An 11,795-nucleotide genomic window follows, 5' to 3' on the forward strand; every position below is an offset into this window, starting at 1 on the left:
CCCCCTTAAGAACATTCGTCCCCGAATGTTCCTCAAACAACGACACACAAAAACACATATACACATAACAAAGGGGAAAACCTAACCTTAAAACAGATATGGATATTGCTGGAGCATCGACTCCCGTGTCTCCCAGGTGCACTCTTCTAGGTTATGGTGGTTCCATAGGATTTTCACCATTGGTATCTCCTTATTTCTCAGCTTTCGAATCTGGGTGTCAATGATCCGCACTGGCTGCTCGACATAGGTGAGATCGCTTAAGATTTCCACCTCAGGCTCTCTAAGAACCTTCTCTGGATCTGACACAAACTTTCTCAACATCGAAACATGAAATACCGGGTGAATTCGTTCCATCGATGCAGGTAAATCCAGCTTATACGACACAGGCCCGATCTTCTGCAAGATCTCAAAGGGACCTATGTACCGTGGAGCCAATTTACCCTTCTTTCCAAAGTGAACCACTCCTTTCATTGGAGACACTTTCAGCAATACCATATCCCCCTCCTGGAATTCTATCTGCTTCCTACGGATGTCTGCATAGCTTTTCTGCCTGCTTACAGCTGTTCTGATCCTCTCTCTGATTACAGGCACTAACTTGCTGGTAATTTCAACTAACTCTGGCCCTGCAAGAGCCTTCTCTCCTACCTCGTCCCAGCAAACAGGTGTTCTGCACTTCCTCCCATACAGAGCTTCATAAGGAGCCATCCCTATGCTAGCATGATGGTTGTTGTTGTAGGCAAACTCCACCAGAGGTAGATGCTGCCTCCAAGAACCGCCAAAGTCTAACACACACATTCTCAACATATCTTCTATGGTTTGGATGGTCCTCTCTGACTGACCGTCTGTCTGTGGATGGAAAGCAGTGCTGAAATCCAATCTTGTACCCATAGCAGCTTGAAGACTCCGCCAAAACCTGGAGGTGAACTGCGGTCCTCTATCTGATACTATCGACACTGGAACTCCATGCAGCTTGACTATCTCTTCTACATAGACCTGCGCTAACTTGTCCACAGAATAGTTGCTCCTGACTGGAATGAAGTGAGCAGATTTCGTCAGTCTGTCCACAATCACCCATATGGAGTCTAGCCTGTTGGACGTCGCCGGTAACCCCACTACAAAATCCATAGCTATGTTCTCCCATTTCCACTCTAGAATCGGTAGTGGGTTAAGCATTCCAGCCGGCTTCTGGTGTTCTAGCTTCACCCTTTGACATGTCTCGCAGGCTGACACAAACTGTGCCACTTCCCTCTTCATCGCTGGCCACCAATACACCCTTCTCAGGTCTTGATACATCTTGGTGGCTCTAGGGTGAACGCTATATCTCGCACTATGAGCTTCCCTCATAATGTCTTCCTTCAAACTGCTATCATCTGGTACACATAATCTCTTACCGTGACGAAGAATCCCCTCATTGTCAAATCTGAACTCTGCACTGTTGCCAGACTGAACAGTCCTAGTAATCTTTACTAACTCAGGATCTTTGTGCTGTTTCAGAGCCACTTGCTCTAGAAACACTGGTGTAACTCTCATCTGTGCAATCAAAGCACCTGTACCAGATAACTGCAACTGTAGCCCTTCATCCATGAGTCTGTAAAAGTCCTTCACCACCGGTCTTCTCTCTACTGCAATGTGGGATAAACTGCCAAGTGACTTCCGGCTTAAGGCATCAGCTACAATATTAGCCTTACCCGGATGATACAGGATCTTACAATCGTAATCACTGAGCAATTCTACCCACCGTCTCTGCCTCAAGTTTAACTCTCTCTAACTTCAGATGTGCTGCAGGCTCTTATGATCCGTATAGATCTCACACTTTACCCCATAGAGGTAATGCCTCCACATCTTAAGTGCAAAGATAACAGCTGCCATCTCAAGATCGTGTGTCGGGTAGTTCAGCTCGTGCCTCTTCAGCTGTCTAGAAGCATAAGCTATCACTCTATCATTCTGCATTAACACACAACCTAATCCCACTCGGGATGCATCACAGAACACTGTGAAATCATCATCACTGTTCGGCAGAGCTAACACCGGTGCTGAAGTCAACCGTCTCTTCAACTCTTCAAAACTCTCATCACAATCCTCTGCCCACACGAACTTCTGATTCTTCCTAGTCAGTCTGGTCATAGGAGCAGTTATCTTCGAAAAGTCCTGAACGAACCTCCGATAGTAGCCTGCCAAACCCAAAAAACTCTTGATCTCTATCACTGTCATGGGTGTAGGCCAATTGGCTACTGCCTCTACCTTCTTGGGATCTACTGTTATTCCTTCCTCTAATACTACATGTCCCAAAAAGGCAATGCTCCTTAGCCAGAACTCGCACTTGGAGAACTTGGCATACAAACCATGCTCTCTCAAAGTTTGCAAAACTACCCTCAGATGCTGGGCATGCTCCTCCGCATTCCTGGAGTACACCAAGATATCATCTATAAAGACGATCACAAAACGATCCAAGTACTCCCTGAAAACCCTGTTCATGAGATCCATGAATGCTGCAGGGGCATTAGTCAACCCGAACGGCATCACTAGGAACTCATAATGCCCATATCTGGTTCGGAAAGCAGTCTTGGATACATCTCCTTCTCTGATCTTCAACTGGTGGTATCCGGATCTCAGATCTATCTTAGAAAAACAACCTGCTCTTGCCAGTTGGTCGAATAGATCATCGATCCTGGGTAAAGGATACTTGTTTTTGATAGTGACTTTGTTCAACTGTCTGTAGTCGATACAAAGTCTTAGTGGTCCATCCTTCTTTCTGACAAATAATACTGGAGCACCCCAAGGGGAGGTACTCGGGCGGATGAAACCTTTTGCTACCAAATCCTGTAACTGTTCTTTCAACTCTCTTAACTCTGTTGGCGCCATCCTGTAGGGAGGAATAGAGATCGGTCTGGCACCGGGCATCAACTCTATTTCGAACTCTATTTCTCTATCAGGTGGTAGTCCTGGAAGCTCTTCAGGAAACACATCTGGGAATTCTCTAACAACTGGTACTGAGGATGGTTCCCTAACCCGACTGTCTAGCTCTCTCACATAAGCTAGGAACCCCTGACACCCCTTCCTCAACATCCGACGAGCCTGGAGGGCTGATATCAAACCCCTAGGTGTCCCTCTATTGTCTCCTCTGAAGACACACTCTGACCCATCCTGGTCTCTGAGACTCACTACCTTGTCCCTGCAGTGCAAGGTAGCACTATAGGTAGATAACCAATCCATCCCTAGAATGACATCAAAATCTGTCAACTCTAGAACCACAAGGTCAGCTGGAAGGCATCTATCCTCGATAATCCCTGGACTGAACTGACAGACTGACTCTGCCAATGATGGGTCACATCTAGGTCCACTGACCCAGAGAGGACACTCTAACTCGGATACAATCAACCCCAATCTCTCTGCGGCTCTAGAAGAAATGAAAGAGTGAGAAGCACCGGGGTCCATCAAAGCATACACCTCTGAACACCCAATGATGAGAGTACCTGACACCACTGTGTTCGACGTGTCTGCCTCCTGTTGCGTCATGGTGAAAATCCGTGCTGGAGCTGACGGACCTGCACCTCAGGAACCCATCCCTGATGAAGAGGCTGCCCCTCTTCCTCTACCTCTGCCACTGCTTGGTGGATGGGCTGAAGCTGCTGACTGGATGACACTACCTGAGGTCATCTGCTGGGATGGTGTAACCAAAGTCGCCTAAGGACATTCCCGTGCATAATGTCCCTCCTGCCCACATCTATAGCAGGCTGTAGATCCCAACAAACAAGCTCCTCTGTGCGGTCTCCCACACCTATTGCAAACGGGAAGATCTGTGCCAGAGCTGGAGCCGCTACTCATGCCCAGACCCGTCTTAATCCTGTTCCAGAACTTGCCTCTCTTTCCTCTGAATTTATCCCATCTCTTTTTGCTCGCACTTGCCGTACTCTGTGAGGAGGAACCTGGTTTAGCACCATGAGACTGTGCCTTTAATTGCTTGACTACACCCTGACTTATGGCACTGGCCTCCATCTTTCTAGCAGCATCCACAATGGAGTGGAAACTCTCCTTTTCCGCGTGGAGAATCAAGGAGAAATACCTAGGATGAAGCCTCGTGGCATATCTCTTTGCCTTCTTCTGATCTGTATCGTACGCCTGACCCACGTATGGTAACAATTCCAAGAACTTATCTGTATACTCATCAACGCTCATCTCCTCCGTCTGTCTCAACTGCTCAAACTCCACAACCTTTAGCTCCCTAGAACTGTCAGGGAAAGCCCACCCAGCAAATTCGTTGGCGAACTCTTCCCATGTCATACTGTCTATTCTGGGGTCCACATAGTTCTTGAACCATTCTCTGGCTTTCTTGCATTTTAATGTGAACCCTGCCATCTCAATGGCCCTGCTCTCATCTGCTCCCAACTCACTTGTTATCATTCTGACTGCACTGAGATACTCAAAGGGATCATCTCCCGTGTTGAATTTAGGAGCATCCAACTTTAAGTACTCCGTCATCTTCACCTTCGTTCCCCCTGAAGAATTGCGTTGTGCTTCAACAACAGGGGCTGCTGGTTCAGGTGGTGGTGGTGGAGGTACTATTTCTCTGGCTTCAGGCGATGCTGAACTTGGATAAAAAGGTGGGGGTGTATACATGTGATATGGTGGATAAAAGGAAGGATAGGGCATATAGGGCATGTAGGGTGGATATGGGGCAAAGCTGGAGTAATCCGACGTGCCTCCCATCGGATCCCCTGGGCCCTGTGGAAAGGGTGGATAGCCAAACCCCAAGGCCTGTACGCCTCCCTGGGACTCCCCCATACCTTCTTCTGACCTTCCTATACCCCTACTTCCATCTCTACTCTGAGCCTCCTCCATAGCAACTCTCTCTTCTTCTGACCTTCCCCCTCTGCCTATTCCTCTTCTGCTCTCGTCAGAAGACCTTCGAGGGTCTCTTGACGTTCCCTCCCTGCTTGACCTGTGAGTCCTTGCCCTTGGCAATGCAGGAGGACGAGCAGCTGTACCCTCACTTTCAGGTGGGACTCCAGTCAATCTCGCGGATCGACGAGTTCCTCGCATCTTAACTTTCTCTGGAAACAACACATAACAGAGCGCATAAGCAACACATAGAGGAAAACAACACATGCATCATGGCATTGCACATCATCAGCAGATAGACAGGACTAACATCCTATCCTAGTGGACATGGTTTCCTATTGTGCTTGACCCACTAAACCTCTATGAGCCCAACTCTAGCTATATAGGTCCGACCATGTGAACCTAGGGCTCTGATACCAATCTGTAACAGCCCGGAAACCAAACTGCTACCGGCACTAGGATCCAGATCGACTTAAGGTCGCCGGGACCCGTAGTAAGCCTGCTATACTATCTGTGTACCTGTGACATCCCATACATGATCATACATTTTTTGTCAAACCATTACAAACTTTTATTTTCTCCAGGGCTTAACCTGTGCATGCACTATTTCTGTCTATTAACTCATAATGTTAAGCCTGGTTTTCTCATATTTATGACCAATAAAAGAAACATACATAAACTGATCATGTGTCTACAACAAGGGATTACAACTCTTATAAGTCAAGCACAAAGCTACACACTATACATTATTTCTTGTCCACACTAGCTATTACATAACTCTGCTTCTTGCAAACCCTGCTGGACTCCATCTGGACTCTGAACCTGCAAACCTGGGGGATAGGGGAGAGGGATGAGCTATACAAGCCCAATGAGCAGAACTATATAAACCATAAGTTGAAAACATGATCTCATGGAATGCACTACAGCACATCATCTCAGGGATAGACATGACCACCAACAATCCCACTGAAAGGATGCATGGCCTAGCCAGGTCTTACAACCTCAATCTGCCTGGCCCGGCCAGGTCTTAAAACTCTGCCTGCCTGGCCCAGCCAGGTCTTACTATCTCTGCTGCCTGATCTAGTCAGGTCTTACCTACAGATGGGTGCCTGGCCCGGCCAGGTCTTATAACAGAGTTTGGCCTATTGGAGTCGCCTTGGTCTATCCACAGCCTCATACACATCGTATTATGCAATGCATCAACTTCGTGAAACTAATGCAAACACCCTACTATACTCTTATGATGCATGACATATGCTCAAAATAGTTTAGTTTTGAAAAGAGAAGTTCCACTCACCTCTGGCTGACTCGGCAGGTTCTGAAACAGTGCTCACTGCTGCTCTCTGGGGTTCCTCTGGTCCGTACCTACACAGGTGGACTCAACTGAGGGACCAAACTAACTCAAGAACGCCACTCAGAAACTCCCCAAAAACCCTCTAAAAGATCCCCAAACAATCACATAAAACATGCAAAAGAAAGCTGGACAGGGCACTTTCGGCGGCAGGTTCGGTGGCTGAAACCCCTCTCCAGAGACGAAACTCATGCATGTTCGGCGGCACCTTCGGCAGCCGAAAGTCTCGTCCAGAGACGAAACTCAACCTTCAGCGGCACTTTCGGCGGCCGAACCTTGCCTCCAGAGACGAAAGTCCTAAGTTTCGGGGGCAAGCTTTAGCAGCCGAAACTGCCTCCACAAGGGGTTCGGCGGCCGAACCTGGTTTTGCCCGCTGGGCAGAACCCTGCTCTGTTTCATGCAAACCTTTCCCCCAAACTTATCCAACATGCATATCAACTACTCCCAACTAGCACATACCATAAAACATGCATAAAAGGGCCTAAAACTCACTTATCACCCCAAGAAACATACAAACAACACTTAAACATGCTTAAACACAAAATCATGCAAAACCTCAACCAAAACCCTATTCATGCATACTATCCATACAACTCGCATAAAACCTTCAAAAATCAGTAAAAGAGGTTCTGGATCTTGCCTTACCTCTTCCAAATAAGAGATCAAGTGATCCTAACGTGGAGATATGGAGAAAACCTCTTCCAAAGCTCCAAACTTCCAAACTTGCTATTTTTGCTCAAAACCTTCAAAACACACCAAAACTCTTAAAACCCTTGAAAGATTTGGTGAAAAACATGAAAAACATGAAAGTCAACTTGGGAGAGGCTGGAACTCACCTCTGGCTGCAAGTGGAGGAGAAATATCCTCCTTCCACCGACCTTTGGCCCTTTTATAGGTGGTTGGCCAGACCACCTTCGGCAGCCGAACGTGAATCCGAAACCATGCAATGTTCGGCGGCCGAAAGTGACCTTCGGCGGCCGAACCTTTGCATTTCTCCCTTATTACTTTTCTTGCTTTTCTTTCAAAACTCATTTCCTTTAACACTTGAAAACATTCAAAACTCTTAAAACACACATGAAAACATATGTCTTACCCTTCTCGAGGGTTCCGACACCCGAGATTCCACCATACGACAGGAATTCCGAGGCCGGACTCGAGCCGGGTATTACATTCTCCCCCCCTTAAGAACATTTATCCCCGAATGTTCCTCAAACAACGACACACAAAACACATATACACATAGCAAAGGGGAAAACCTAACCTTAAAACAGATATGGATATTGCTGGAGCATCGACTCCCGTGTCTCCCAGGTGCACTCTTCTAGGTTATGGTGGTTCCACAGGATTTTCACCATTGGTATCTCCTTGTTTCTCAGCTTTCAAATCTGGGTGTCAATGATCCGCACTAGCTGCTCGACATAGGTGAGATCGCTTAAGATTTCCACCTTAGGCTCACTAAGAACCTTCTCTGGATTTGACATAAACTTTCTCAACATCGAAACATGAAATACCGGGTGAATTCGTTCCATCGATGTAGGTAAATCCAGCTTATACGACACAGGCCCGATCTTCTGCAAGATCTCAAAGGGACCTATGTACCGTGGAGCCAATTTGCCCTTCTTTCCAAAGCGAACCACTCCTTTCATTGGAGACACTTTCAGCAATACCATATCCCCCTCCTGGAATTCTATCTGCTTCCTACGGATGTCTGCATAGCTTTTCTGCCTGCTTACAGCTGTTCTGATCCTCTCTCTGATTACAGGCACTAACTTGCTGGTAATTGCAACTAACTCTGGCCCTGCAAGAGCCTTCTCTCCTACCTCGTCCCAGCAAACAGGTGTTCTGCACTTCCTCCCATACAGAGCTTCATAAGGAGCCATCCCTATGCTAGCATGATGGCTGTTGTTGTAGGCAAACTCCACCAGAGGTAGATGCTGCCTCCAAGAACCGCCAAAGTCTAACACACACATTCTCAGCATATCTTCTATGGTCTGGATGGTCCTCTCTGACTGACCGTCTGTCTGTGGATGGAAAGCAGTGCTGAAATCCAATCTTGTACCCATAGCAGCTTGCAGACTCCGCCAAAACCTGTAGGTGAACTGCGGTCCTCTATCTGATACTATCGACACTGGAACTCCATGCAGCTTGACTATCTCTTCTACATAGACCTGCACTAACTTGTCCACAGAATAGTTGCTCCTGACTGGAATGAAATGAGCAGATTTCGTCAGTCTGTCCACAATCACCCATATGGAGTCTAGCCTGTTGGACGTCGCCAGTAACCCCACTACAAAATCCATAGCTATGTTCTCCCATTTCCACTCTGGAATCGGTAGTGGGTTAAGCATTCCAGCCGGCTTCTGGTGTTCTAGCTTCACCCTTTGACATGTCTCGCAGGCTGACACAAACTGTGCCACTTCCCTCTTCATCGCTGGCCACCAATACACCCTTTTCAGGTCTTGATACATCTTGGTGGCTCCAGGGTGAACGCTATATCTCGCACTATGAGCTTCCCTCATAATGTCTTCCTTCAAACTGCTATCATCTGGTACACATAATCTCTTACCGTGACGAAGAATCCCCTCACTGTCAAATCTGAACTCTGCACTGTTGCCAGACTGAACAGTCCTAGCAATCTTCACTAACTCAGGATCTTCGTGCTGTTTCAGAGCCACTTGCTCTAGAAACACTGGTGTAACTCTCATCTGTGCAATCAAAGCACCTGTACCAGATAACTGCAACTGTAGCCCTTCATCCATGAGTATGTAAAAGCCCTTCATCAATGACTGACCAGTGCGAAGAGAGTTTTGAAGAGCTTAAGAAGAGGTTGACTTCAGCACCAGTGTTAGCTCTGCCATCTAGTGATGCAGACTTTACAGTCTTTTGTGATGCGTCCCGTGTGGGACTAGGTTGTGTACTAATGCAGAATGAGAGGGTGATTGCTTATGCTTCTAGACAGCTAAAGAAGCATGAGTTGAATTACCCCACACATGACCTTGAGATGGCAGCAGTAATCTTTGCACTCAAGATGTGGAGGCACTACCTCTATGGGGTAAAATGTGAGATCTTCACAGATCATAAAAGCCTGCAGTACATCCTGAGTCAAAGAGATTTGAACTTGAGACAGAGGAGATGGGTAGAGCTGCTGAGTGACTATGATTGCAAGATTCAGTATCATCCGGGTAAGGCGAATGTCGTGGCAGACGCCCTAAGCCGGAAGTCACTAGGCAGTCTATCCCACATCACGGCAGAGAGGAGACCAGTGGTGAAGGAGTTTTATAAGCTCTTTGATGAAGGTCTACAGTTGGAGTTGTCTGGTACAAGTGCTTTAATGGCCCAGATGAGAGTGACACCTGTGTTTCTGGAGCAAGTGGCTCAGAAACAGCATGAGGACCCAGAGTTAGTGAAGATTGCCAGGACTGTTCAGTCAGGCAAAGCCAGCGAGTTTAGATTCGACAACAAGGGGATCCTCCGCTATGGGAGTCGTTTATGTGTACCAGATGGCATAGAGCTAAAAGGAGACATTATGAGAGAGGCTCATAATGCAAGATACAGCATTCACCCCGGAGCCACCAAGATGTATCAAGATCTGAAAAAGGTTTATTGGTGGCCAGCTATGAAGAGAGAAGTGGCACAGTTTGTGGCAGCCTGCGAAGTGTGTCAGAGGGTGAAGCTGAAACATCAGAAGCCGGCTGGAATGCTTAACCCGCTACCTATTCCAGAGTGGAAATGGGAGAATATAGCTATGGACTTCGTAGTGGGGTTACCGGCGACGTCCAACAGATTGGACTCCATATGGGTGATTGTGGACAGACTCACCAAATCTGCTCACTTCATCCCTGTCAGGAGTGGTTATTCTGTGGACAAGTTGGCGCAGGTGTATGTTGATGAGATAGTCAGACTGCATGGGGTTCCTGTTTCTATAGTGTCAGATAGAGGACCCCAGTTTACCTCCAGGTTTTGGAGGAGTCTGCAGGATGCCATGGGTACCAGGTTGGATTTCAGTACTGCCTTCCATCCACAGACAGACGGACAGTCAGAGAGAACCATCCAGACCATAGAAGATATACTAAGAATGTGTGTGCTGGACTTTGGCGGTTCTTGGAGGCAGCATCTACCTTTGGTGGAGTTTGCCTACAATAACAGCCATCATGCTAGCATCGGGATGGCTCCATATGAAGCTTTATATGGAAGGAAGTGCAAGTCACCTATTTGCTGGGAAGAAGTTGGAGAAAAGGCCTTGGCAGGGCCTGAGCTAGTAGAAATCACCAGCAGGGTGGTACCCTTAATCAGAGAAAGAATCAAGACTGCTGTAAGCAGACAGAAGAGTTATGTAGACATCCGCAGAAGGCAAGTAGAGTTTCAGGAGGGGGAACTGGTATTGCTCAAGGTGTCTCCAATGAAAGGAGTGGTTCGGTTTGGGAAGAAAGGTAAGCTGGCTCCGCGGTACATCGGACCCTTTGAAGTCTTGCAAAAGATTGGGAATGTATCGTACAAGCTGGATTTACCTGCTTCAATGGAGAGAATTCATCCGGTTTTCCATGTTTCTATGTTGAGAAAGTTTGTGTCAGATCCGGGCAAGGTTTTTAGTGAGCCTGATGTGGAGATCCAAGAGGATCTCACCTATGTTGAGCAGCCGGTACGGATCCTAGACACCCAGATCAAAAAGCTAAGGAACAAGAAAATCCCGATGGTGAAGGTCCTTTGGAACCACCACATTTTGGAAAAGTGCACTTGGGAGACACGGGAGTCTATGCTCCAGCAATATCCTCATCTCTTTTAAGGTTAGTCTCTATGTGTTTTATGTGTATGATGTGATGATTCTATGCATGTGCTAGTTGAGGAACATTCGGGGATGAATGTTCTTAAGGGGGGAGAATGTAATACCCGGCTAGACTCCGGTATCGGAATTCCTACCGTCCGGTGGAATCTCGGATGTCGGAGACCTCTAGAAGGGTAAAACCATGTTTTCATAAAATGTTTTAATGTGTTTTAAGGTTTTAAGTAAAAAGGAAATGAGTTTTCGCATGAAAAGAACCTTGGAGGAAAACTCAAGTTCGGCCGCCGAAACTCAAGTTCGGCCGCCGAACATACAGGCATTTCGGGTGTGCCTTAGGCCCCCGAAGGCATAAGTGAGGAAGTCCAGGTTCGGCAGCCGAACCTCAAGTTCGGCCGCCGAGCATGGCATGCATGCGGAGGCACGTTCGGCCCCCGAACGTGGCTTGGCCAGCCACTATAAAAGGGTCCCTTAGCCGAAAACGGGCGAGCTTTTTCCCCATTTTCGGCTAAGGTGAGCTCTCCGCCGTCCCTCACCAATCTTTGATGTTTTTCCTCTAGATCTTTCAAGATTTTCATTTGTTTTAACTTTGTTTTGAAGATTTGAGCTTTTGAGCAAAGTTTTGGAGCTTGGAGGTTCAAGAACCCAATCTCTCCCAACTCCGAGTTTAAGTCGTCTCTCTCTCGATCTTCAAGAGGTAAGAGCCGATCTTAAGCTCATTGCATGTTTTAAGTAAGTTTTAAGTAGATCTATGGGTTAGAATGCATGTTTAGGTTATGGTTATGTTTATGGGTATAAATGTATGTTCATGAACAATGTGGATGCTTG

The sequence above is a fragment of the Manihot esculenta genome, chromosome 7, assembly GCF_001659605.2.
Source record: "Manihot esculenta cultivar AM560-2 chromosome 7, M.esculenta_v8, whole genome shotgun sequence".
In the NCBI taxonomy this organism is placed as follows: domain Eukaryota; kingdom Viridiplantae; phylum Streptophyta; class Magnoliopsida; order Malpighiales; family Euphorbiaceae; genus Manihot; species Manihot esculenta.